This window comes from Anoplopoma fimbria, chromosome 4, assembly GCF_027596085.1.
Source record: "Anoplopoma fimbria isolate UVic2021 breed Golden Eagle Sablefish chromosome 4, Afim_UVic_2022, whole genome shotgun sequence".
In the NCBI taxonomy this organism is placed as follows: Eukaryota; Metazoa; Chordata; class Actinopteri; order Perciformes; family Anoplopomatidae; genus Anoplopoma; species Anoplopoma fimbria.
The window spans coordinates 17,922,869-17,949,433 of NC_072452.1; the positions used below are offsets into that span (position 1 = coordinate 17,922,869).

General features: G+C 33.0%; 20 non-coding genes across 20 annotated transcripts; all 20 read left to right on the forward strand.

Moving 5' to 3' along the window:
• The first annotated feature begins 4,059 nt into the window (after nt 1-4,059).
• On the forward strand, nt 4,060-4,131 carry trnae-uuc (transfer RNA glutamic acid (anticodon UUC)). The gene has a single exon. It is a non-coding gene; the product is annotated as a tRNA-Glu (tRNA).
• A 746-nt stretch (nt 4,132-4,877) lies between these two features.
• Nucleotides 4,878-4,949, forward strand: trnae-uuc (transfer RNA glutamic acid (anticodon UUC)). The gene has a single exon. It is a non-coding gene; the product is annotated as a tRNA-Glu (tRNA).
• Nucleotides 4,950-5,233: 284 nt separating this feature from the next.
• On the forward strand, nt 5,234-5,305 carry trnae-uuc (transfer RNA glutamic acid (anticodon UUC)). Its single transcript has one exon. It is a non-coding gene; the product is annotated as a tRNA-Glu (tRNA).
• A 1,601-nt stretch (nt 5,306-6,906) lies between these two features.
• On the forward strand, nt 6,907-6,978 carry trnae-uuc (transfer RNA glutamic acid (anticodon UUC)). The gene has a single exon. It is a non-coding gene; the product is annotated as a tRNA-Glu (tRNA).
• Nucleotides 6,979-8,057: 1,079 nt separating this feature from the next.
• Nucleotides 8,058-8,129, forward strand: trnae-uuc (transfer RNA glutamic acid (anticodon UUC)). The gene has a single exon. It is a non-coding gene; the product is annotated as a tRNA-Glu (tRNA).
• Nucleotides 8,130-8,784: 655 nt separating this feature from the next.
• Nucleotides 8,785-8,856, forward strand: trnae-uuc (transfer RNA glutamic acid (anticodon UUC)). Its single transcript has one exon. It is a non-coding gene; the product is annotated as a tRNA-Glu (tRNA).
• Nucleotides 8,857-10,673: 1,817 nt separating this feature from the next.
• Nucleotides 10,674-10,745, forward strand: trnae-uuc (transfer RNA glutamic acid (anticodon UUC)). Its single transcript has one exon. It is a non-coding gene; the product is annotated as a tRNA-Glu (tRNA).
• Nucleotides 10,746-11,197: 452 nt separating this feature from the next.
• Nucleotides 11,198-11,269, forward strand: trnae-uuc (transfer RNA glutamic acid (anticodon UUC)). The gene has a single exon. It is a non-coding gene; the product is annotated as a tRNA-Glu (tRNA).
• Nucleotides 11,270-11,720: 451 nt separating this feature from the next.
• Nucleotides 11,721-11,792, forward strand: trnae-uuc (transfer RNA glutamic acid (anticodon UUC)). The gene has a single exon. It is a non-coding gene; the product is annotated as a tRNA-Glu (tRNA).
• Nucleotides 11,793-12,654: 862 nt separating this feature from the next.
• Nucleotides 12,655-12,726, forward strand: trnae-uuc (transfer RNA glutamic acid (anticodon UUC)). Its single transcript has one exon. It is a non-coding gene; the product is annotated as a tRNA-Glu (tRNA).
• Nucleotides 12,727-14,143: 1,417 nt separating this feature from the next.
• trnae-uuc (transfer RNA glutamic acid (anticodon UUC)) lies at nt 14,144-14,215 on the forward strand. The gene has a single exon. It is a non-coding gene; the product is annotated as a tRNA-Glu (tRNA).
• Nucleotides 14,216-14,666: 451 nt separating this feature from the next.
• trnae-uuc (transfer RNA glutamic acid (anticodon UUC)) lies at nt 14,667-14,738 on the forward strand. Its single transcript has one exon. It is a non-coding gene; the product is annotated as a tRNA-Glu (tRNA).
• Nucleotides 14,739-15,187: 449 nt separating this feature from the next.
• trnae-uuc (transfer RNA glutamic acid (anticodon UUC)) lies at nt 15,188-15,259 on the forward strand. Its single transcript has one exon. It is a non-coding gene; the product is annotated as a tRNA-Glu (tRNA).
• Nucleotides 15,260-16,129: 870 nt separating this feature from the next.
• trnae-uuc (transfer RNA glutamic acid (anticodon UUC)) lies at nt 16,130-16,201 on the forward strand. The gene has a single exon. It is a non-coding gene; the product is annotated as a tRNA-Glu (tRNA).
• Nucleotides 16,202-17,914: 1,713 nt separating this feature from the next.
• On the forward strand, nt 17,915-17,986 carry trnae-uuc (transfer RNA glutamic acid (anticodon UUC)). The gene has a single exon. It is a non-coding gene; the product is annotated as a tRNA-Glu (tRNA).
• A 1,296-nt stretch (nt 17,987-19,282) lies between these two features.
• trnae-uuc (transfer RNA glutamic acid (anticodon UUC)) lies at nt 19,283-19,354 on the forward strand. Its single transcript has one exon. It is a non-coding gene; the product is annotated as a tRNA-Glu (tRNA).
• A 447-nt stretch (nt 19,355-19,801) lies between these two features.
• trnae-uuc (transfer RNA glutamic acid (anticodon UUC)) lies at nt 19,802-19,873 on the forward strand. The gene has a single exon. It is a non-coding gene; the product is annotated as a tRNA-Glu (tRNA).
• A 911-nt stretch (nt 19,874-20,784) lies between these two features.
• Nucleotides 20,785-20,855, forward strand: trnae-uuc (transfer RNA glutamic acid (anticodon UUC)). The gene has a single exon. It is a non-coding gene; the product is annotated as a tRNA-Glu (tRNA).
• A 1,875-nt stretch (nt 20,856-22,730) lies between these two features.
• trnae-uuc (transfer RNA glutamic acid (anticodon UUC)) lies at nt 22,731-22,802 on the forward strand. Its single transcript has one exon. It is a non-coding gene; the product is annotated as a tRNA-Glu (tRNA).
• A 2,134-nt stretch (nt 22,803-24,936) lies between these two features.
• On the forward strand, nt 24,937-25,008 carry trnae-uuc (transfer RNA glutamic acid (anticodon UUC)). Its single transcript has one exon. It is a non-coding gene; the product is annotated as a tRNA-Glu (tRNA).
• Nucleotides 25,009-26,565: the final 1,557 nt, after the last annotated feature.

Consider the following 26,565-nt stretch of genomic DNA (forward strand, 5'->3'; position numbering starts at 1 on the left):
CCCTGGGTGGAGGTACTGCAACTGGGTGGAGATTCACAGATGATCACCCCTTGGATTCACAGAGGTGAGCCTGTGTTTGGGCTGCAGTGGGAGGTAAGTGGCACTCAACCACCTGCTCTTCTGATAAACAAGTCCATGTATGGGGAAGAGAGAAAATGATTATTAGAAGGATTTCAGAGTGTCATCCCTCCCTCTCTCCCACTATCTCACTTTCACAACTGCGAGCGGCAGAACAAAATTACTCCCCGCCAGTGAATAATAAGGAAGTTTATGAAACGTGACGAATGCGACGGCGCTCTACATGAAATACCAATGAGGGAGGCGCCCCAGCGTAGCAAATGCTACATCCTAATATCAACAGTCACCTTGTGTTACTCCCTCTACTCCCCAGAAGGACACATCATGGAGAGAGTTTGAACACACGGCATAATGCGGTGACACTGACAATCCCAGAATGGGGCACGGGCAGGTGAATGGACACGTGCAGACGGCATGCCACCACATAAGGCTGGCAGCAGGACGGGCACAGAGGAGGAGGACGAGAGGGTGAAGCAGTGTTGTCATGCATTGTCTCAGTGTCGTGGGTGGTGGGGGGTTGGGTTTTGGCAGCGTCACCGGTGTGCCGACACGCTGGGTGCATATTTGGAGGGTCAGAGAAAAGTGTGCTCATGACTCCGACACAGCTGTCACTCAGTGTATGAGTGAGTGAGTCAACGTAGACACACATGCTCATTTAGAAAACTAGCTTGGTGTGATACACTTGGAGGAACGTGTGAACATGACACTGCATAGTGGCCTCTAAAGCAGTAAAGTACCCATACCAAAGGAATAATTTGTTCCAAAACTGCACTTTGATATATATTTGTCTTCAAAACTTTAAAATCTTGAATAATGTATGGAGAAGAGAAGCCAAACATCTTAACTGCTTAATATCTTAACACGATCTACCTAAAAGTGGCAAGACTATGACTTAAATCAGAGGGTGTGTTCTTAGTAGCAAACCATCATTGCCAGTTTTTGGCTCCTGATCGTTTTTTTTATCCTTTAAAAGTATCAAGTTCATCAAGTTTGACAAAACACTCACACTTAATGATATTGTCTCATTGATGTCAAATTACTCAGACAAAGTAATTAGTATTCTGGTAAACAATTAGTTTGATGCATTTTCGTCCAAATGCAAAGCCGATTAAAGATATAATATTTTGAAAGTTTTGCTAGCTAACAGCTAGGAAATGACTGAATAGGTATCTTTGGCATGTGTCTGAGCCCTGTCAATCAACAGCGTTACTAGTGGTCAAAAGCTCCACAGGGCATCTTTAAATAAGTAGTTTAAAAATCATACATATACCAATGTATATATTTTTAAAAATATATACATTGGTATATGATCTTCTCAGCTTCTATCTCCAGCTTGTTTAACTAGCTCAACACTGACATTACAGTTTTTTGTTTTATATCATGCTGCGGGTTCAGCTCCAGGTCACAGCAGCTCAGCCACTCTCTCCTCTCCCACTTCTCCACAGCTGAGTGACAAAAGTCTCTCAGGAGTTAAATCATGTGTATACCTCCTCGTCTTCATCTCTGATGACCATTCCACTAGCCTTGAGGGTTGTTATTTGCTGCTGGGCGAGTCAAAGTCTACTTTTTCTCTTTGCTCTCGCATTTTAAACCTTTCAATGCAAAATTAGTTGTTATGTTTCAGGTAGAGCATTATTAATAATCTTGGGTTAAGATTCAGAGCCTGAATGGAATGCACTCTATTTTTCATGAGTTGCTGTGCGTGAGTGTGTTTGGGTTTTTGTACACATGCATGTAAGTTTGTATTTGTAGGGTCAACCCTTTTATCCACGTCTTTCAGGAGAAAGTGCGTAAGTGTTTGTGCATTCTCCACAGGGACTATTTCAGTTGAGGGCAAAGAACAGAGAGAAACTTTGAAATAGCTTTCATGTACTTTTGAGTGAAATGATCCTAAGAAAGACTTTTTATGAAAAAAATACTTTTTATTCAGGCTCCCACATCCAGAAGGGCACTTACTCAATTACCAAGCTCCCTTCCTCCCTTTTTACATCCATCAAACTCTCCTCTATTCTTAGGCCTGCATCTATGTTGTGTGTGGAGGCATTGCCATGGGCTAAGAGCATGAGCTTAGTAGTAGAGCAATGTAGGGCATGTCAGGGAGTATACAGTGAGTCAGTCATTTGAAACCACTTTTGGGCCATATTGTAAGTCATCAAAACATCATGCAACCAGAAAAAAAGACAACATATTTGATGTATAATATAGTTTATGTTTTGCTATTTTTTTAAGCAAAAGTTTATTTGCCTCGTACTTTCTCTGTTTGAGTAATATGTGACTTTTGAAATTGTTCAAAAAGACCAAAAAAAGACTTCCTTTGATATCACACATTGGCTAAGGTAAAATAGGGCATGTAAAGATAAGGCTGATACTGTATGACAAGCTAACTGAATTAGAGGTAAACTCATTCTGTCGCCCTCACTTTCGCATCTCAGCTCTCTTTTAACTGCAGCCTTGTCACTCAGTAGCCTGAAAGGCAAGACCTCACACAGGTTTGACAGATAAAAGTCTCCTCACTTCATTGCTGTTTGACATTTTGCCTCCCAGAAAAGTTTCTCTCTCTCCTCCTCCCTTTCTTTCTCCCTTTCCATCTCACAAACATGCTCCTCTCCCCTCGATGTGAGTCCATCTTCTCTCCTCCTGTCCATCTGCCAGGCAAAATGGAACCTCAGACAAAGGAGACGGAGGCTAACTCAGTGATCTGAATCAAATGGCAAAAGGAGGAGGGTAGAAGAGGAGTGATGGGTGCCAGGGAAGGAGCACGGGAGACGTGGGAGACGGAGGGGTTGGATGGTGAAGGGAGGCATGAGGGGCTGGATGTGAATTTTTTCTGACAGGTTGAAGTCTCCTCTGAGCTGACCCTCTCCCTGCTGGGAGCCATGTCTCCCGTATGTGGGTGGTGTGAGGCAGGATGGAGAAAAGGAGATATAAGAAGGAGCAATGAACTGTGATCATGGCAATACCACGCTGAATGCAGTAGTACCACCAGTGATCAATAGTAAGCATGCAGTAAATCCATTTGAGCAACACATAAGCACTCTCTCCAGCAGGGAATGTGTCAGTATTACATTTTCTAAGTTAGGTTAATACCACCATCACTCAGAGTTGTGTAGCATTATTTGACACAGTGTTACAAGCCATCACTTGAAGTATGATGACACATGAAAACATATCTGCTGTCTTAGACATTTTCAAATTTCATGTACTGAAAAAAAAAGTATTGATTTGTAAGTACTAACATTCCGGCAGCACAGACTGGACAAACACGGTGACAAGTGACTTCCAGTGACTCCAGGTTTAAGAGAGAAAAGCAAGATATAGAGGCCAGATCTTTTCTTCTTTTTTTGCCCAGATGTCTTAAAGAGCACAAGAGATTGTTACACGAGTGTGTTACGGTCAGATGGTTTGAAACATTCATACAGTTCATTCTGGATGTTGAGTAAGGCAAAGAGGAGTATAGACAGTATTGATGTTGATGCATACTAATCAATCGATCAATCAACAAAAAAGTTGTTTAACATTGTTTTTTTCAAAAATGCTAAAACATCTGCAGGTTTCATTCTCAAATATGAGGATTTTGTGCTATTTGTTATGCAATTTAATATAATTAAAAACAAAAACTTTTTTAACTCACTTCCACATTAAACTGCTCAGTTGTTCACAGAAATGGCAAAACTTTAGCTAACAGGACTTGCATTGATGAAATAACGTTATAAGAGAGGTATCACAAGTAAAAGGTCATAAAAAGTCATAGTATAGTATGTTCAAAAAAGTCAAAAGTCATAGTATAGTATGTTCAAAAAAGTCAAAAGTCATAGTATAGTATGTTCAAAAAAGTCATAGTATAGTATGTCGAAAAAAGTCATAGCATAACAAGTCATAAAAAATTGTAGTATAGCATGTCAAAAGAAGTCATAATATACCATGTCATAAAAAGTCATAGTATAGCATGTCATAAAAAATAAATATATTTCAAAAAAAGGGTCCCATGTGGTCTAGCGGTCAGGATTCCTGGTTTTCACCCAGGCGGCACGGGTTCAACTCCCGGTATGGGAACATGACTTTAAACAAACTTTGAACATTGACTTTCATGTCAAAGAACAGTGTTGTCATGTCAATTAAAGCTCATTGAAACCCATGGAAAAATATATTTTTTTTGTCAAACAAAGTAATAGTATTGTATGTCGAAAATAAAAAAATGTCGAAAAACAGTCATAGTATAGCATGTCAAAAGAATTCATTGTGTAGTAAGTTGAAAAAAGTCCTAGAATGACAAGGCATAAAAAGTCAACAGTGTTGTCATGACTTTAAAGCAAAAACTTTGAAAATTGATTTCATTTGTCAAAAAACAGTGTTGTATGTCAAAAAAGTCAGTAAACCCATGTAAAAATCATAGTATTGTATGTCGGAAAAAGTCATAATATTGTATGTCGAAAAAAGTCTTAGTATTGTATGTCGAAAAAAAGTCCCGGGTTCAACTCCCGGTATGGGAATATGACTTTAAACAAACTTTGAACATTGACTTTCATGTCAAAGAACACTGTTGTCATGTCAATTAAAGCTCATTGGAACCCATGTAAAAATATTTTTTTTTTTGTCAAAAAAGGTCATAGTATTGTATGTCGAAAAAAAAACCCATAGTATTGTATTGTCATACAATTGTATGTCGAAAAAAAGTCATTGTATAGCATGTCAAAAAAATTCATTGTATAGTAAGTTGAAAAAAGTCCTCGAATGACAAGGCATGAAAAGGTCATGAAAAACAGTGTTGTCATAAAAAACAAATACATTTCTAAAGAAGGTCCCATATGGTCTAGCGGTCAGGATTCCTGGTTTTCACCCAGGCGGCCCGGGTTCAACTCCCGGTATGGGAACATGACTTTAAACAAACTTTGAACATTGACTTTCATGTCAAAGAACAGTATTGTCATGTCAATTAAAGCTCATCGAAACCCATGTAAAAATATTTTTTTTTGTCAAAAAAAGTCATAGTATATGTCGAAAAAAGTCATAGTATTGTATGTCGAAAAAAAGTCATAGTGTAGCATGTCAAAAAAATTCATTGTATAGTAAGTTGAAAAAAGTCCTAGAATGACAAGGAATAAAATGTCATAGTATAGCATGTTCTCATAAAAAACAAATACATTTCTAAAGAAGGTCCCATATGGTCTAGCGGTCAGGATTCCTGGTTTTCACCCAGGCGGCCCGGGTTCAACTCCCGGTATGGGAACATGACTTTAAACAAACTTTGAACATTGACTTTCATGTCAAAGAACAGTGTTGTCATGTCAATTAAAGCTCATTGAAACCCATTTAAAAATATATTTTTTTTGTCAAAAAAAGTCATAGTATTGTATGTCGAAAAAAAGTCTTAGTATTGTATGTCGAAAAAAAGTCCCGGGTTCAACTCCCGGTATGGGAACATGACTTTAAACAAACTTTGAACATTGACTTTCATGTCAAAGAACAGTGTTGTCATGTCAATTAAAGCTCATTGAAACCCATGTAAAAATATTTTTTTTTTTCAAAAAAATGTCAAAAAAAGTATTGTATGTCGAAAAAAAGTCATAGTATTGTATGTCGAAAAAAAGTCCCGGGTTCAACTCCCGGTATGGGAACATGACTTTAAACAAACTTTGAACATTGACTTTCATGTCAAAGAACAGTGTTGTCATGTCAATTAAAGCTCATTGAAACCCATTTAAAAATATTTTTTTTTTGTCAAAAAAAGTCATAGTATTGTATGTCGAAAAAAGTCTTAGTATTGTATGTCGAAAAAAGTCCCGGGTTCAACTCCCGGTATGGGAACATGACTTTAAACAAACTTTGAACATTGACTTTCATGTCAAAGAACAGTGTTGTCATGTCAATTAAAGCTCATTGAAACCCATGTAAAAATATTTTTTTTTGTCAAAAAAGGTCATAGTATTGTATGTCGAAAAAAAGTCATAGTATTGTATGTCGAAAAAAAGTCCCGGGTTCAACTCCCGGTATGGGAACATGACTTTAAACAAACTTTGAACATTGACTTTCATGTCAAAGAACAGTGTTGTCATGTCAATTAAAGCTCATTGAAACCCATTTAAAAATATATTTTTTTGTCAAAAAAAGTCATAGTATTGTATGTCGAAAAAAAATCTTAGTATTGTATGTCGAAAAAAAAGTCCGGGTTCAACTCCCGGTATGGGAACATGACTTTAAACAAACTTTGAACATTGACTTTCATGTCAAAGAACAGTGTTGTCATGTCAATTAAAGCTCATTGAAACCCATGTAAAAATATTTTTTTTTTCAAAAAAAGTCATAGTATTGTATGTCGAAAAAAAGTCTTAGTATTGTATGTCGAAAAAATCCCGGTAAGTTCAACTCCCGGTATGGGAACATGACTTTAAACAAACTTTGAACATTGACTTTCATGTCAAAGAACAGTGTTGTCATGTCAATTAAAGCTCATTGAAACCCATGTAAAAATATATTTTTTTTTTCAAAAAAGTCTTAGTATTGTATGTCGAAAAAAAGTCATAGTATTGTATGTCGAAAAAAAGTCCCGGGTTCAACTCCCGGTATGGGAACATGACTTTAAACAAACTTTGAACATTGACTTTCATGTCAAAGAACAGTGTTGTCATGTCAATTAAAGCTCATTGAAACCCATTTAAAAATATATTTTTTTTGTCAAAAAAGTCATAGTATTGTATGTCGAAAAAAAGTCATAGTATAGCATGTCAAAAAAATTCATTGTATAGTAAGTTGAAAAAAGTCCTAGAATGACAAGGCATAAAATGTCATAGTATAGCATGTTATAAAAAACAAATACATTTCTAAAGAAGGTCCCATATGGTCTAGCGGTCAGGATTCCTGGTTTTCACCCAGGCGGCCCGGGTTCAACTCCCGGTATGGGAACATGACTTTGAACATTGACTTTCATGTCAAAGAACAGTGTTGTCATGTCAATTAAAGCTCATTGAAACCCATTTAAAAATATATTTTTTTTGTCAAAAAAAGTCATAGTATTGTATGTCGAAAAAAGTCTTAGTATTGTAAGTCATAGTATTGTATGTCGAAAAAAAGTCCCGGGTTCAACTCCCGGTATGGGAACATGACTTTAAACAAACTTTGAACATTGACTTTCATGTCAAAGAACAGTGTTGTCATGTCAATTAAAGCTCATTGAAACCCATTTAAAAATATTTTTTTTTGTCAAAAAAAGTCATAGTATTGTATGTCGAAAAAAAGTCACAGTATTGTATGTCGAAAAAATTAATTCTTATAGTATTGTATGTCGAAAAAAAGTCCCGGGTTCAACTCCCAGCATGGGAACATGACTTTAAACAAACTTTGAACATTGACTTTCATGTCAAAGAACAGTGTTGTCATGTCAATTAAAGCTCATTGAAACCCATGTAAAAATATTTTTTTTTTGTCAAAAAAAGTCATAGTATTGTATGTCGAAAAAAAGTCTTAGTATTGTATGTCGAAAAAAAGTCATAGTATTGTATGTCGGTCCCGGGTTCAACTCCCGGTATGGGAACATGACTTTAAACAAACTTTGAACATTGACTTTCATGTCAAAGAACAGTGTTGTCATGTCAATTAAAGCTCATTGAAACCCATGTAAAAATATTTTTTTTTGTCAAAAAAAGTCATAGTATTGTATGTCGAAAAAAAGTCTTAGTATTGTATGTCGAAAAAAAGTCCCGGGTTCAACTCCCGGTATGGGAACATGACTTTAAACAAACTTTGAACATTGACTTTCATGTCAAAGAACAGTGTTGTCATGTCAATTAAAGCTCATTGAAACCCATTTAAAAATATTTTTTTTTTGTCAAAAAAAGTCATAGTATTGTATGTCGAAAAAAAGTCATAGTATAGCATGTCAAAAAAATTCATTGTATAGTAAGTTGAAAAAAGTCCTAGAATGACAAGGCATAAAATGTCATAGTATAGTGTGTCATAAAAAACAAATACATTTCTAAAGAAGGTCCCATATGGTCTAGCGGTCAGGATTCCTGGTTTTCACCCAGGCGGCCCGGGTTCAACTCCCGGTATGGGAACATGACTTTAAACAAACTTTGAACATTGACTTTCATGTCAAAGAACAGTGTTGTCATGTCAATTAAAGCTCATTGAAACCCATGTAAAAATATATTTTTTTCAAAAAAAGTCAAAAAAAAAAGTCATAGTATTGTATGTCGAAAAAAAGTCTTAGTATTGTATGTCGGAAAAAAGTCCCGGGTTCAACTCCCGGTATGGGAACATGACTTTAAACAAACTTTGAACATTGACTTTCATGTCAAAGAACAGTGTTGTCATGTCAATTAAAGCTCATTGAAACCCATTTAAAAATATATTTTTTTTGTCAAAAAAAAGTCATAGTATTGTATGTCGAAAAAAAGTCTTAGTATTGTATGTCGAAAAAAAGTTCCGGGTTCAACTCCCGGTATGGGAACATGACTTTAAACAAACTTTGAACATTGACTTTCATGTCAAAGAACAGTGTTGTCATGTCAATTAAAGCTCATTGAAACCCATTTAAAAATATATTTTTTTTGTCAAAAAAAGTCATAGTATTGTATGTCGAAAAAAAGTCATAGTATAGCATGTCAAAAAAATTCATTGCATAGTAAGTTGAAAAAATTCCTAGAATGACATGGCATAAAATGTCATAGTATAGCATGTCATAAAAAACAAATACATTTCTAAAGAAGGTCCCATATGGTCTAGCGGTCAGGATTCCTGGTTTTCACCCAGGCGGCCCGGGTTCAACTCCCGGTATGGGAACATGACTTTAAACAAACTTTGAACATTGACTTTCATGTCAAAGAACAGTGTTGTCATGTCAATTAAAGCTCATTGAAACCCATTTAAAAATATTTTTTTTTTTTTGTCAAAAAAAGTCATAGTATTGTATGTCGAAAAAAAAGTCCGGGTTCAACTCCCGGTATGGGAACATGACTTTAAACAAACTTTGAACATTGACTTTCATGTCAAAGAACAGTGTTGTCATGTCAATTAAAGTCATTGAAACCCATTTAAAAATATTTTTTTTTTTGTCAAAAAAGTCATAGTATTGTATGTCGAAAAAAAGTCTTAGTATTGTATGTCAAAAAAAGTCCCGGGTTCAACTCCCGGTATGGGAACATGACTTTAAACAAACTTTGAACATTGACTTTCATGTCAAAGAACAGTGTTGTCATGTCAATTAAAGCTCATTGAAACCCATTTAAAAATATATTTTTTTTGCCAAAAAAAGTCATAGTATTGTATGTCGAAAAAAAGTCTTAGTATTGGATGTCGAAAAAAAGTCCCGGGTTCAACTCCCGGTATGGGAACATGACTTTAAACAAACTTTGAACATTGACTTTCATGTCAAAGAACAGTGTTGTCATGTCAATTAAAGCTCATTGAAACCCATTTAAAAATATATTTTTTTTGTCAAAAAAAGTCATAGTATTGTATGTCGAAAAAAAGTCTTAGTATTGTATGTCGGAAAAAAATCCGGGTTCAACTCCCGGTATGGGAACATGACTTTAAACAAACTTTGAACATTGACTTTCATGTCAAAGAACAGTGTTGTCATGTCAATTAAAGCTCATTGAAACCCATTTAAAAATATATTTTTTTTGTCAAAAAAAGTCATAGTATTGTATGTCGAAAAAAAGTCTTAGTATTGTATGTCGAAAAAAAGTTCCGGGTTCAACTCCCGGTATGGGAACATGACTTTAAACAAACTTTGAACATTGACTTTCATGTCAAAGAACAGTGTTGTCATGTCAATTAAAGCTCATTGAAACCCATTTAAAAATATTTTTTTTTTGTCAAAAAAAGTCATAGTATTGTATGTCAAAAAAAGTCATAGTATTGTATGTCGATAGTATTGTATGTCGAAAAAAAAATGTCTTAGTATTGTATGTCGAAAAAAGTTCCGGGTTCAACTCCCGGTATGGGAACATGACTTTAAACAAACTTTGAACATTGACTTTCATGTCAAAGAACAGTGTTGTCATGTCAATTAAAGCTCATTGAAACCCATTTAAAAATATTTTTTTTTGTCAAAAAAAGTCATAGTATTGTATGTCGAAAAAAAGTCTTAGTATTGTATGTCGAAAAAAAGTTCCGGGTTCAACTCCCGGTATGGGAACATGACTTTAAACAAACTTTGAACATTGACTTTCATGTCAAAGAACAGTGTTGTCATGTCAATTAAAGCTCATTGAAACCCATTTAAAAATATATTTTTTTTGTCAAAAAAAGTCATAGTATTGTATGTCGAAAAAAAGTCTTAGTATTGGATGTCGAAAAAAAAGTCCGGGTTCAACTCCCGGTATGGGAACATGACTTTAAACAAACTTTGAACATTGACTTTCATGTCAAAGAACAGTGTTGTCATGTCAATTAAAGCTCATTGAAACCCATTTAAAAATATATTTTTTTTGTCAAAAAAAGTCATAGTATTGTATGTCGAAAAAAGTCATAGTATAGCATGTCAAAAAAATTCATTGTATAGTAAGTTGAAAAAATTCCTAGAATGACATTTACATGGCATAAAATGTCATAGTATAGCATGTCATAAAAAACAAATACATTTCTAAAGAAGGTCCCATATGGTCTAGCGGTCAGGATTCCTGGTTTTCACCCAGGCGGCCCGGGTTCAACTCCCGGTATGGGAACATGACTTTAAACAAACTTTGAACATTGACTTTCATGTCAAAGAACAGTGTTGTCATGTCAATTAAAGCTCATTGAAACCCATTTAAAAATATATTTTTTTTGTCAAAAAAAGTCATAGTATTGTATGTCGAAAAAAAGTCTTAGTATTGTATGTCGAAAAAAAGTCCCGGGTTCAACTCCCGGTATGGGAACATGACTTTAAACAAACTTTGAACATTGACTTTCATGTCAAAGAACAGTGTTGTCATGTCAATTAAAGCTCATTGAAACCCATTTAAAAATATTTTTTTTTTGTCAAAAAAAGTCATAGTATTGTATGTCGAAAAAAAGTCATAGTATAGCATGTCAAAAAAATTCATTGCATAGTAAGTTGAAAAAATTCCTAGAATGACATGGCATAAAATGTCATAGTATAGCATGTCATAAAAAACAAATACATTTCTAAAGAAGGTCCCATATGGTCTAGCGGTCAGGATTCCTGGTTTTCACCCAGGCGGCCCGGGTTCAACTCCCGGTATGGGAACATGACTTTAAACAAACTTTGAACATTGACTTTCATGTCAAAGAACAGTGTTGTCATGTCAATTAAAGCTCATTGAAACCCATGTAAAAATATATTTTTTTTGTCAAAAAAAGTCATAGTATTGTATGTCGAAAAAAAGTCTTAGTATTGTATGTCGAAAGAAAGTCCCGGGTTCAACTCCCGGTATGGGAACATGACTTTAAACAAACTTTGAACATTGACTTTCATGTCAAAGAACAGTGTTGTCATGTCAATTAAAGCTCATTGAAACCCATGTAAAAATATTTTTTTTTGTCAAAAAAGGTCATAGTATTGTATGTCGAAAAAAAGTCATAGTATAGCATGTCAAAAAAATTCATTGTATAGTAAGTTGAAAAAATTCCTAGAATGACATGGCATAAAATGTCATAGTATAGCATGTCATAAAAAACAAATACATTTCTAAAGAAGGTCCCATATGGTCTAGCGGTCAGGATTCCTGGTTTTCACCCAGGCGGCCCGGGTTCAACTCCCGGTATGGGAACATGACTTTAAACAAACTTTGAACATTGACTTTCATGTCAAAGAACAGTGTTGTCATGTCAATTAAAGCTCATTGAAACCCATTTAAAAATATTTTTTTTATTGTCAAAAAAAGTCTTAGTATTGTATGTCGAAAAAAAAGTCATAGTATTGTATGTCGAAAAAAAGTCCCGGGTTCAACTCCCGGTATGGGAACATGACTTTAAACAAACTTTGAACATTGACTTTCATGTCAAAGAACAGTGTTGTCATGTCAATTAAAGCTCATTGAAACCCATTTAAAAATATTTTTTTTTGTCAAAAAAAGTCATAGTATTGTATGTCGAAAAAAAGTCATAGTATTGTATGTCGAAAAAAAGTCATAGTATTGTATGTCGAAAAAAAGTTCCGGGTTCAACTCCCGGTATGGGAACATGACTTTAAACAAACTTTGAACATTGACTTTCATGTCAAAGAACAGTGTTGTCATGTCAATTAAAGCTCATTGAAACCCATTTAAAAATATATTTTTTTTGTCAAAAAAAGTCATAGTATTGTATGTCGAAAAAAAGTCTTAGTATTGTATGTCGAAAAAAAGTCCCGGGTTCAACTCCCGGTATGGGAACATGACTTTAAACAAACTTTGAACATTGACTTTCATGTCAAAGAACAGTGTTGTCATGTCAATTAAAGCTCATTGAAACCCATTTAAAAATATATTTTTTTTGTCAAAAAAAGTCATAGTATTGTATGTCGAAAAAAGTCATAGTATAGCATGTCAAAAAAATTCATTGTATAGTAAGTTGAAAAAATTCCTAGAATGACATGGCATAAAATGTCATAGTATAGCATGTCATAAAAAACAAATACATTTCTAAAGAAGGTCCCATATGGTCTAGCGGTCAGGATTCCTGGTTTTCACCCAGGCGGCCCGGGTTCAACTCCCGGTATGGGAACATGACTTTAAACAAACTTTGAACATTGACTTTCATGTCAAAGAACAGTGTTGTCATGTCAATTAAAGCTCATTGAAACCCATTTAAAAATATTTTTTTTTGTCAAAAAAAGTCATAGTATTGTATGTCGAAAAAAAGTCTTAGTATTGTATGTCGAAAAAAAGTCCCGGGTTCAACTCCCGGTATGGGAACATGACTTTAAACAAACTTTGAACATTGACTTTCATGTCAAAGAACAGTGTTGTCATGTCAATTAAAGCTCATTGAAACCCATTTAAAAATATTTTTTTTTTGTCAAAAAAAGTCATAGTATTGTATGTCGAAAAAATAGTCTTAGTATTGTATGTCGAAAAAAAGTCCGGGTTCAACTCCCGGTATGGGAACATGACTTTAAACAAACTTTGAACATTGACTTTCATGTCAAAGAACAGTGTTGTCATGTCAATTAAAGCTCATTGAAACCCATTTAAAAATATTTTTTTGTCAAAAAAAGTCATAGTATTGTATGTCGAAAAAAAGTCTTAGTATTGGATGTCGAAAAAAAGTCCCGGGTTCAACTCCCGGTATGGGAACATGACTTTAAACAAACTTTGAACATTGACTTTCATGTCAAAGAACAGTGTTGTCATGTCAATTAAAGCTCATTGAAACCCATTTAAAAATATTTTTTTTTTCATAGTCAAAAAAAGTCATAGTATTGTATGTCGAAAAAAGTATTGTATGTCTTAGTATTGTATGTCGAAAAAAAAGTTCCGGGTTCAACTCCCGGTATGGGAACATGACTTTAAACAAACTTTGAACATTGACTTTCATGTCAAAGAACAGTGTTGTCATGTCAATTAAAGCTCATTGAAACCCATTTAAAAATATATTTTTTTGTCAAAAAAAGTCATAGTATTGTATGTCGAAAAAAATCTTAGTATTGTATGTCGAAAAAAAGTTCCGGGTTCAACTCCCGGTATGGGAACATGACTTTAAACAAACTTTGAACATTGACTTTCATGTCAAAGAACAGTGTTGTCATGTCAATTAAAGCTCATTGAAACCCATTTAAAAATATTTTTTTTTTGTCAAAAAAAGTCATAGTATTGTATGTCGAAAAAAAGTCTTAGTATTGTATGTCGAAAAAAAGTCCCGGGTTCAACTCCCGGTATGGGAACATGACTTTAAACAAACTTTGAACATTGACTTTCATGTCAAAGAACAGTGTTGTCATGTCAATTAAAGCTCATTGAAACCCATTTAAAAATATTTTTTTTGTCAAAAAAAGTCATAGTATTGTATGTCGAAAAAAAGTCATAGTATAGCATGTCAAAAAAATTCATTCTATAGTAAGTTGAAAAAATTGCTAGAATGACATGGCATAAAATGTCATAGTATAGCATGTCATAAAAAACAAATACATTTCTAAAGAAGGTCCCATATGGTCTAGCGGTCAGGATTCCTGGTTTTCACCCAGGCGGCCCGGGTTCAACTCCCGGTATGGGAACATGACTTTAAACAAACTTTGAACATTGACTTTCATGTCAAAGAACAGTGTTGTCATGTCAATTAAAGCTCATTGAAACCCATTTAAAAATATTTTTTTTTTGTCAAAAAAAGTCATAGTATTGTATGTCGAAAAAAAGTCTTAGTATTGTATGTCGAAAAAAAGTCCCGGGTTCAACTCCCGGTATGGGAACATGACTTTAAACAAACTTTGAACATTGACTTTCATGTCAAAGAACAGTGTTGTCATGTCAATTAAAGCTCATTGAAACCCATTTAAAAATATTTTTTTTTGTCAAAAAAAGTCATAGTATTGTATGTCGAAAAAAAGTCATAGTATAGCATGTCAAAAAAATTCATTGTATAGTAAGTTGAAAAAATTCCTAGAATGACATGGCATAAAATGTCATAGTATAGCATGTCATAAAAAACAAATACATTTCTAAAGAAGGTCCCATATGGTCTAGCGGTCAGGATTCCTGGTTTTCACCCAGGCGGCCCGGGTTCAACTCCCGGTATGGGAACATGACTTTAAACAAACTTTGAACATTGACTTTCATGTCAAAGAACAGTGTTGTCATGTCAATTAAAGCTCATTGAAACCCATGTAAAAATATATTTTTTTTGTCAAAAAAAGTCATAGTATTGTATGTCGAAAAAAGTCTTAGTATTGTATGTCGAAAAAAAGTCCCGGGTTCAACTCCCGGTATGGGAACATGACTTTAAACAAACTTTGAACATTGACTTTCATGTCAAAGAACAGTGTTGTCATGTCAATTAAAGCTCATTGAAACCCATTTAAAAATATTTTTTTTTGTCAAAAAAAGTCATAGTATTGTATGTCGAAAAAAAGTCATAGTATAGCATGTCAAAAAATTCATTGTATAGTAAGTTGAAAAAATTCCTAGAATGACATGGCATAAAATGTCATAGTATAGCATGTCATAAAAAACAAATACATTTCTAAAGAAGGTCCCATATGGTCTAGCGGTCAGGATTCCTGGTTTTCACCCAGGCGGCCCGGGTTCAACTCCCGGTATGGGAACATGACTTTAAACAAACTTTGAACATTGACTTTCATGTCAAAGAACAGTGTTGTCATGTCAATTAAAGCTCATTGAAACCCATTTAAAAATATATTTTTTTTGTCAAAAAAAGTCATAGTATTGTATGTCGAAAAAAAGTCTTAGTATTGTATGTCGAAAAAAAGTCCGGGTTCAACTCCCGGTATGGGAACATGACTTTAAACAAACTTTGAACATTGACTTTCATGTCAAAGAACAGTGTTGTCATGTCAATTAAAGCTCATTGAAACCCATTTAAAAATATATTTTTTTTTGTCAAAAAAAGTCATAGTATTGTATGTCGAAAAAAAGTCATAGTATTGTATGTCGAAAAAAAGTCTTAGTATTGTATGTCGAAAAAAAGTTCCGGGTTCAACTCCCGGTATGGGAACATGACTTTAAACAAACTTTGAACATTGACTTTCATGTCAAAGAACAGTGTTGTCATGTCAATTAAAGCTCATTGAAACCCATTTAAAAATATATTTTTTTGCCAAAAAAGTCAAAAAAAAGTCATAGTATTGTATGTCGAAAAAAAGTCTTAGTATTGTATGTCGAAAAAAAGTCCGGGTTCAACTCCCGGTATGGGAACATGACTTTAAACAAACTTTGAACATTGACTTTCATGTCAAAGAACAGTGTTGTCATGTCAATTAAAGCTCATTGAAACCCATTTAAAAATATATTTTTTTTGTCAAAAAAAGTCATAGTATTGTATGTCGAAAAAAAGTCATAGTATAGCATGTCAAAAAAATTCATTGTATAGTAAGTTGAAAAAATTCCTAGAATGACATGGCATAAAATGTCATAGTATAGCATGTCATAAAAAACAAATACATTTCTAAAGAAGGTCCCATATGGTCTAGCGGTCAGGATTCCTGGTTTTCACCCAGGCGGCCCGGGTTCAACTCCCGGTATGGGAACATGACTTTAAACAAACTTTGAACATTGACTTTCATGTCAAAGAACAGTGTTGTCATGTCAATTAAAGCTCATTGAAACCCATTTAAAAATATATTTTTTTTGTCAAAAAAAAAAAAGTCATAGTATTGTATGTCGAAAAAAGTCTTAGTATTGTATGTCGAAAAAAAGTCCGGGTTCAACTCCCGGTATGGGAACATGACTTTAAACAAACTTTGAACATTGACTTTCATGTCAAAGAACAGTGTTGTCATGTCAATTAAAGCTCATTGAAACCCATTTAAAAATATTTTTTTTTTGTCAAAAAAAGTCATAGTAAAAAAAAGTCATAGTATTGTATGTCGAAAAAAGTCTTAGTATTGTATGTCGAAAAAAAGTTCCGGGTTCAACTCCCGGTATGGGAACATGACTTTAAACAAACTTTGAACATTGACTTTCATGTCAAAGAACAGTGTTGTCATGTCAATTAAAGCTCATTGAAACCCATTTAAAAATATTTTTTTTGCAAAAAAGTCATAGTATTGTATGTCGAAAAAAAGTCTTAGTATTGGATGTCGAAAAAAAGTCCCGGGTTCAACTCCCGGTATGGGAACATGACTTTAAACAAACTTTGAACATTGACTTTCATGTCAAAGAACAGTGTTGTCATGTCAATTAAAGCTCATTGAAACCCATTTAAAAATATTTTTTTTGTCAAAAAAAGTCATAGTATTGTATGTCAAAAAAGTCATAGTATTCTAAAAAAAAGTCTTAGTATTGTATGTCAAAAAAGTCTTAAATGTCGAAAAAAAGTTCCGGGTTCAACTCCCGGTATGGGAACATGACTTTAAACAAACTTTGAACATTGACTTTCATGTCAAAGAACAGTGTTGTCATGTCAATTAAAGCTCATTGAAACCCATTTAAAAATATTTTTTTTTTGTCAAAAAAAGTCATAGTATTGTATGTCGAAAAAAAGTCATAGTATTGTATGTCGAAAAAAAGTCTTAGTATTGTATGTCGAAAAAAAGTTCCGGGTTCAACTCCCGGTATGGGAACATGACTTTAAACAAACTTTGAACATTGACTTTCATGTCAAAGAACAGTGTTGTCATGTCAATTAAAGCTCATTGAAACCCATTTAAAAATATATTTTTTTTGTCAAAAAAATAGTCAAAAAAAGTCATAGTATTGTATGTCGAAAAAAAGTCTTAGTATTGTATGTCGAAAAAAAGTTCCGGGTTCAACTCCCGGTATGGGAACATGACTTTAAACAAACTTTGAACATTGACTTTCATGTCAAAGAACAGTGTTGTCATGTCAATTAAAGCTCCTCATTGAAACCCATTTAAAAATATATTTTTTTTGTCAAAAAAAGTCATAGTATTGTATGTCGAAAAAAGTCATAGTATGTCGAAAAAAAGTCTTAGTATTGTATGTCGAAAAAAAGTCCCGGGTTCAACTCCCGGTATGGGAACATGACTTTAAACAAACTTTGAACATTGACTTTCATGTCAAAGAACAGTGTTGTCATGTCAATTAAAGCTCATTGAAACCCATTTAAAAATATATTTTTTTTGTCAAAAAAGTCATAGTATTGTATGTCGAAAAAAAGTCATAGTATAGCATGTCAAAAAAATTCATTGTATAGTAAGTTGAAAAAATTCCTAGAATGACATGGCATAAAATGTCATAGTATAGCATGTCATAAAAAACAAATACATTTCTAAAGAAGGTCCCATATGGTCTAGCGGTCAGGATTCCTGGTTTTCACCCAGGCGGCCCGGGTTCAACTCCCGGTATGGGAACATGACTTTAAACAAACTTTGAACATTGACTTTCATGTCAAAGAACAGTGTTGTCATGTCAATTAAAGCTCATTGAAACCCATTTAAAAATATATTTTTTTTTGTCAAAAAAAGTCATAGTATAGTATGTCAAAAAAAGTCATAGTATTGTATGTCGAAAAAAGTCTTAGTATTGTATGTCGAAAAAAAGTTCCCGGGTTCAACTCCCGGTATGGGAACATGACTTTAAACAAACTTTGAACATTGACTTTCATGTCAAAGAACAGTGTTGTCATGTCAATTAAAGCTCATTGAAACCCATTTAAAAATATATTTTTTTTGTCAAAAAAAGTCATAGTATTGTATGTCATAGTATTGTATGTCGAAAAAAAGTCTTAGTATTGTATGTCGAAAAAAGTTCCGGGTTCAACTCCCGGTATGGGAACATGACTTTAAACAAACTTTGAACATTGACTTTCATGTCAAAGAACAGTGTTGTCATGTCAATTAAAGCTCATTGAAACCCATTTAAAAATATATTTTTTTTGTCAAAAAAAGTCATAGTATTGTATGTCGAAAAAAAGTCTTAGTATTGGATGTCGAAAAAAAGTCCCGGGTTCAACTCCCGGTATGGGAACATGACTTTAAACAAACTTTGAACATTGACTTTCATGTCAAAGAACAGTGTTGTCATGTCAATTAAAGCTCATTGAAACCCATTTAAAAATATTTTTTTTTGTCAAAAAAGTCATTTTTTGTCAAAAAAGTCAAAAAAAAAAAGTCATAGTATTGTATGTCGAAAAAAAAAAAAGTCTTAGTATTGTATGTCGAAAAAAAAAGTTCCGGGTTCAACTCCCGGTATGGGAACATGACTTTAAACAAACTTTGAACATTGACTTTCATGTCAAAGAACAGTGTTGTCATGTCAATTAAAGCTCATTGAAAGTCATTTAAAAATATTTTTTTTTGTCGAAAAAAAGTCATAGTATTGTATGTCGAAAAAAAGTCTTAGTATTGTATGTCGAAAAAAAGTCCCGGGTTCAACTCCCGGTATGGGAACATGACTTTAAACAAACTTTGAACATTGACTTTCATGTCAAAGAACAGTGTTGTCATGTCAATTAAAGCTCATTGAAACCCATTTAAAAATATTTTTTTTTGTCAAAAAAAGTCATAGTATTGTATGTCGAAAAAAGTCATAGTATAGCATGTCAAAAAAATTCATTGTATAGTAAGTTGAAAAAATTCCTAGAATGACATGGCATAAAATGTCATAGTATAGCATGTCATAAAAAACAAATACATTTCTAAAGAAGGTCCCATATGGTCTAGCGGTCAGGATTCCTGGTTTTCACCCAGGTGGCCCGGGTTCAACTCCCGGTATGGGAACATGACTTTAAACAAACTTTGAACATTGACTTTCATGTCAAAGAACAGTGTTGTCATGTCAATTAAAGCTCATTGAAACCCATGTAAAAATATATTTTTTTTGTCAAAAAAAGTCATAGTATTGTATGTCGAAAGTCCTTAGTATTGTATGTCGAAAAAAAGTCGGGTTCAACTCCCGGTATGGGAACATGACTTTAAACAAACTTTGAACATTGACTTTCATGTCAAAGAACAGTGTTGTCATGTCAATTAAAGCTCATTGAAACCCATTTAAAAATATATTTTTTTTGTCAAAAAAAGTCATAGTATTGTATGTCGAAAAAAAGTCATAGTATAGCATGTCAAAAAAATTCATTGTATAGTAAGTTGAAAAAATTCCTAGAATGACATGGCATAAAATGTCATAGTATAGCATGTCATAAAAAACAAATACATTTCTAAAGAAGGTCCCATATGGTCTAGCGGTCAGGATTCCTGGTTTTCACCCAGGCGGCCCGGGTTCAACTCCCGGTATGGGAACATGACTTTAAACAAACTTTGAACATTGACTTTCATGTCAAAGAACAGTGTTGTCATGTCAATTAAAGCTCATTGAAACCCATTTAAAAATATATTTTTTTTGTCAAAAAAAGTCATAGTATTGTATGTCGAAAAAAAGTCATAGTATTGTATGTCGAAAAAAAGTCTTAGTATTGTATGTCGAAAAAAAGTTCCGGGTTCAACTCCCGGTATGGGAACATGACTTTAAACAAACTTTGAACATTGACTTTCATGTCAAAGAACAGTGTTGTCATGTCAATTAAAGCTCATTGAAACCCATTTAAAAATATTTTTTTTTTTGTCAAAAAAAGTCATAGTATTGTATGTCGAAAAAAAGTCTTAGTATTGTATGTCGAAAAAAAAGTCATAGTATTGTATGTCGAAAAAAAGTCCCGGGTTCAACTCCCGGTATGGGAACATGACTTTAAACAAACTTTGAACATTGACTTTCATGTCAAAGAACAGTGTTGTCATGTCAATTAAAGCTCATTGAAACCCATTTAAAAATATATTTTTTTTGCCAAAAAAAGTCATAGTATTGTATGTCGAAAAAAAGTCTTAGTATTGTATGTCGAAAAAAGTGTATTGTATGTCGAAAAAAGTTCCCGGGTTCAACTCCCGGTATGGGAACATGACTTTAAACAAACTTTGAACATTGACTTTCATGTCAAAGAACAATGTTGTCATGTCAATTAAAGCTCATTGAAACCCATGTAAAAATATATTTTTTTTGTCAAAAAAAGTCATAGTATTGTATGTCGAAAAAAAGTCATAGTATAGCATGTCAAAAAAATTCATTGTATAGTAAGTTGAAAAAATTCCTAGAATGACATGGCATAAAATGTCATAGTATAGCATGTCATAAAAAACAAATACATTTCTAAAGAAGGTCCCATATGGTCTAGCGGTCAGGATTCCTGGTTTTCACCCAGGCGGCCGGGTTCAACTCCCGGTATGGGAACATGACTTTAAACAAACTTTGAACATTGACTTTCATGTCAAAGAACAGTGTTGTCATGTCAATTAAAGCTCATTGAAACCCATTTAAAAATATATTTTTTTTGTCAAAAAAAGTCATAGTATTGTATGTCGAGTAAAAAAAAGTCTTAGTATTGTATGTCGAAAAAAAGTTCCGGGTTCAACTCCCGGTATGGGAACATGACTTTAAACAAACTTTGAACATTGACTTTCATGTCAAAGAACAGTGTTGTCATGTCAATTAAAGCTCATTGAAACCCATTTAAAAATATATTTTTTTTTTGTCAAAAAAAAAAGTCATAGTATTGTATGTCGAAAAAAAGTCTTAGTATTGTATGTCGAAAAAAAAGTCCCGGGTTCAACTCCCGTATGGGAACATGACTTTAAACAAACTTTGAACATTGACTTTCATGTCAAAGAACAGTGTTGTCATGTCAATTAAAGCTCATTGAAACCCATTTAAAAATATTTTTTTCAAAAAAGTCATAGTATTGTATGTCAAAAAAGTCAGTCATATGTAAAAAAGTTGTATGCCTGTCGAAAAGTCATAGTATAGTATGTCAAAAAAACAAATCTTAGTATTGTATGTCGAAAAAAGTTCCGGTCAACTCCCGGTATGGGAACATGACTTTAAACAAACTTTGAACATTGACTTTCATGTCAAAGAACAGTGTTGTCATGTCAATTAAAGCTCATTGAAACCCATTTAAAAATATATTTTTTTTGTCAAAAAAGTCATAGTATTGTATGTCGAAAAAAAGTCTTAGTATTGTATGTCGAAAAAAAGTCCGGGTTCAACTCCCGGTATGGGAACATGACTTTAAACAAACTTTGAACATTGACTTTCATGTCAAAGAACAGTGTTGTCATGTCAATTAAAGCTCATTGAAACCCATTTAAAAATATATTTTTTTTGTCAAAAAAAGTCATAGTATTGTATGTCGAAAAAAAGTCATAGTATAGCATGTCAAAAAAATTCATTGTATAGTAAGTTGAAAAAATTCCTAGAATGACATGGCATAAAATGTCATAGTATAGCATGTCATAAAAAACAAATACATTTCTAAAGAAGGTCCCATATGGTCTAGCGGTCAGGATTCCTGTTTTCACCCAGGCGGCCCGGGTTCAACTCCCGGTATGGGAACATGACTTTAAACAAACTTTGAACATTGACTTTCATGTCAAAGAACAGTGTTGTCATGTCAATTAAAGCTCATTGAAACCATTTAAAAATATTTTTTTTTGTCAAAAAAGTTAGTATTGTAAAAAAGTCATAGTACAGTATGTTAAAAAAGTCATTTTCATAGTATCAAAAAAGTCATAGTATTGTATGTCGAAAAAAGTCATAGTATTGTCTTAGTATTGTATGTCGAAAAAAAGTTCCGGATTCAACTCCCGGTATGGGAACATGACTTTAAACAAACTTTGAACATTGACTTTCATGTCAAAGAACAGTGTTGTCATGTCAATTAAAGCTCATTGAAACCCATTTAAAAATATATTTTTTTTGCCAAAAAAAGTCATAGTATTGTATGTCGAAAAAAAGTCTTAGTATTGGATGTCGAAAAAAAAATCCCGGGTTCAACTCCCGTATGGGAACATGACTTTAAACAAACTTTGAACATTGACTTTCATGTCAAAGAACAGTGTTGTCATGTCAATTAAAGCTCATTGAAACCCATTTAAAAATATATTTTTTTTGTCAAAAAAAGTCATAGTATTGTATGTCGAAAAAAGTCATAGTATAGCATGTCAAAAAAATTCATTGTATAGTAAGTTGAAAAAATTCCTAGAATGACATGGCATAAAATGTCATAGTATAGCATGTCATAAAAAACAAATACATTTCTAAAGAAGGTCCCATATGGTCTAGCGGTCAGGATTCCTGGTTTTCACCCAGGCGGCCCGGGTTCAACTCCCGGTATGGGAACATGACTTTAAACAAACTTTGAACATTGACTTTCATGTCAAAGAACAGTGTTGTCATGTCAATTAAAGCTCATTGAAACCCATGTAAAAATATTTTTTTTTGTCAAAAAAGGTCATAGTATTGTATGTCAAAAAGTCATAGTACATATGTTAAAAAAGTCATAAAAAAAAAGTCATAGTATCGTATGTGTCATAGTATAGTATGTCGAAAAAAGTCATAGTATTGTATGTCGAAAAAAACTCAGTATTGTATGTCGAAAAAAAGTTCCGGGTCCAACTCCCTGTATGGGAACATGACTTTAAACAAACTTTGAACATTGACTTTCATGTCAAAGAACAGTGTTGTCATGTCAATTAAAGCTCATTGAAACCCATTTAAAAATAAAAAAAATTTGCCAAAAAAAGTCATAGTATTGTATGTCGAAAAAAAGTCATAGTATAGCATGTCAAAAAAATTCATTCTATAGTAAGTTGAAAAAATTGATAGAATGACATGGCATAAAATGTCATAGTATAGCATGTCATAAAAAACAAATACATTTCTAAAGAAGGTCCCATATGGTCTAGCGGTCAGGATTCCTGGTTTTCACCCAGGCGTTCAACTCCCGGTATGGGAACATGACTTTAAACAAACTTTGAACATTGACTTTCATGTCAAAGAACAGTGTTGTCATGTCAATTAAAGCTCATTGAAACCCATTTAAAAATATATTTTTTTTGTCAAAAAAAGTCATAGTATTGTATGTCGAAAAAAAGTCTTAGTATTGTATGTCGGAAAAAAGTCCCGGGTTCAACTCCCGGTATGGGAACATGACTTTAAACAAACTTTGAACATTGACTTTCATGTCAAAGAACAGTGTTGTCATGTCAATTAAAGCTCATTGAAACCCATTTAAAAATATATTTTTTTTGCCAAAAAAAGTCATAGTATTGTATGTCGAAAAAAAGTCTTAGTATTGGATGTCGAAAAAAAGTCCCGGGTTCAACTCCCGTATGGGAACATGACTTTAAACAAACTTTGAACATTGACTTTCATGTCAAAGAACAGTGTTGTCATGTCAATTAAAGCTCATTGAAACCCATTTAAAAATATTTTTTTTTGTCAAAAAAAGTCATAGTATTGTATGTCGAAAAAAAGTCTTAGTATTGTATGTCGAAAAAAAGTCCCGGGTTCAACTCCCGGTATGGGAACATGACTTTAAACAAACTTTGAACATTGACTTTCATGTCAAAGAACAGTGTTGTCATGTCAATTAAAGCTCATTGAAACCCATTTAAAAATATTTTTTTTTGTCAAAAAAAGTCATAGTATTGTAAAAAAAGTCATAGTATTGTATGTTTCATTCTATAGTAAGTTGAAAAAATCAGAATGTATCATGTCAAAAATGTCATAGTATAGTATGTCATAAAAAAGTCATAGTATTGTATGTCCCAAAAAGTCTTAGTATTGTATGTCGAAAAAAAGTTCCGGGTTCAACTCCCGGTATGGGAACATGACTTTAAACAAACTTTGAACATTGACTTTCATGTCAAAGAACAGTGTTGTCATGTCAATTAAAGCTCATTGAAACCCATTTAAAAATATTTTTTTTTTGTCAAAAAAAGTCATAGTATTGTATGTCGAAAAAAAGTCTTAGTATTGTATGTCGAAAAAAAGTTCCGGGTTCAACTCCCGGTATGGGAACATGACTTTAAACAAACTTTGAACATTGACTTTCATGTCAAAGAACAGTGTTGTCATGTCAATTAAAGCTCATTGAAACCCATTTAAAAATATATTTTTTTTGTCAAAAAAAGTCATAGTATTGTATGTCGAAAAAAAGTCTTAGTATTGGATGTCGAAAAAAAGTCCCGGGTTCAACTCCCGGTATGGGAACATGACTTTAAACAAACTTTGAACATTGACTTTCATGTCAAAGAACAGTGTTGTCATGTCAATTAAAGCTCATTGAAACCCATTTAAAAATATTTTTTTTTGTCAAAAAAAGTCATAGTATTGTATGTCGAAAAAAAGTCATAGTATAGCATGTCAAAAAAATTCATTGTATAGTAAGTTGAAAAAATTCCTAGAATGACATGGCATAAAATGTCATAGTATAGCATGTCATAAAAAACAAATACATTTCTAAAGAAGGTCCCATATGGTCTAGCGGTCAGGATTCCTGGTTTTCACCCAGGCGGCCCGGGTTCAACTCCCGGTATGGGAACATGACTTTAAACAAACTTTGAACATTGACTTTCATGTCAAAGAACAGTGTTGTCATGTCAATTAAAGCTCATTGAAACCCATTTAAAAATATATTTTTTTTTTTCAAAAAAAGTCATAGTATTGTATGTCGAAAAAAAGTCTTAGTATTGTATGTCGAAAAAAGTCCCGGGTTCAACTCCCGGTATGGGAACATGACTTTAAACAAACTTTGAACATTGACTTTCATGTCAAAGAACAGTGTTGTCATGTCAATTAAAGCTCATTGAAACCCATTTAAAAATATTTTTTTTTTGTCAAAAAAAGTCATAGTATCGTATGTCAAAAAAGTCATAGTATTGTATGTCGAAAAAAGTCATAGTATAGCCTGTCAAAAAGTCATAGTATGTATAGTATAGTATGTCAAAAAAAAATCATAGTATTGTATGTCGAAAAAAGTCTTAGTATTGTATGTCGAAAAAAGTTCCGGGTTCAACTCCCGGTATGGGAACATGACTTTAAACAAACTTTGAACATTGACTTTCATGTCAAAGAACAGTGTTGTCATGTCAATTAAAGGTCATTGAAACCCATGTAAAAATATTTTTTTTTTTGTCAAAAAAAGTCATAGTATTGTATGTCGAAAAAAAAAGTCTTAGTATTGTATGTCGAAAAAAAAGTCCCGGGTTCAACTCCCGTATGGGAACATGACTTTAAACAAACTTTGAACATTGACTTTCATGTCAAAGAACAGTGTTGTCATGTCAATTAAAGCTCATTGAAACCATTTAAAAATATTTTTTTTGTCAAAAAAAGTCATAGTATCGTATGTCAAAAAAAGTCATAGTACAGTATGTCAAAAAAGTCATAGTATAGTCATGTCGAAAAGTCATAGTATCGTATGTCAAAAAATATAGTATAGTATGTCATAAAAAAAGTCTTAGTATTGTATGTCGAAAAAAGTTCCGGGTTCAACTCCCGGTATGGGAACATGACTTTAAACAAACTTTGAACATTGACTTTCATGTCAAAGAACAGTGTTGTCATGTCAATTAAAGCTCATTGAAACCCATTTAAAAATATATTTTTTTTGTCAAAAAAAGTCATAGTATTGTATGTCGAAAAAAAGTCTTAGTATTGTATGTCGAAAAAAAGTCCCGGGTTCAACTCCCGGTATGGGAACATGACTTTAAACAAACTTTGAACATTGACTTTCATGTCAAAGAACAGTGTTGTCATGTCAATTAAAGCTCATTGAAACCCATTTAAAAATATATTTTTTTTGTCAAAAAAAGTCATAGTATTGTATGTCGAAAAAAAGTCTTAGTATTGGATGTCGAAAAAAAGTCCCGGGTTCAACTCCCGGTATGGGAACATGACTTTAAACAAACTTTGAACATTGACTTTCATGTCAAAGAACAGTGTTGTCATGTCAATTAAAGCTCATTGAAACCCATTTAAAAATATATTTTTTTGTCAAAAAAAGTCATAGTATTGTATGTCGAAAAAAGTCATAGTATAGCATGTCAAAAAAATTCATTGTATAGTAAGTTGAAAAAATTCCTAGAATGACATGGCA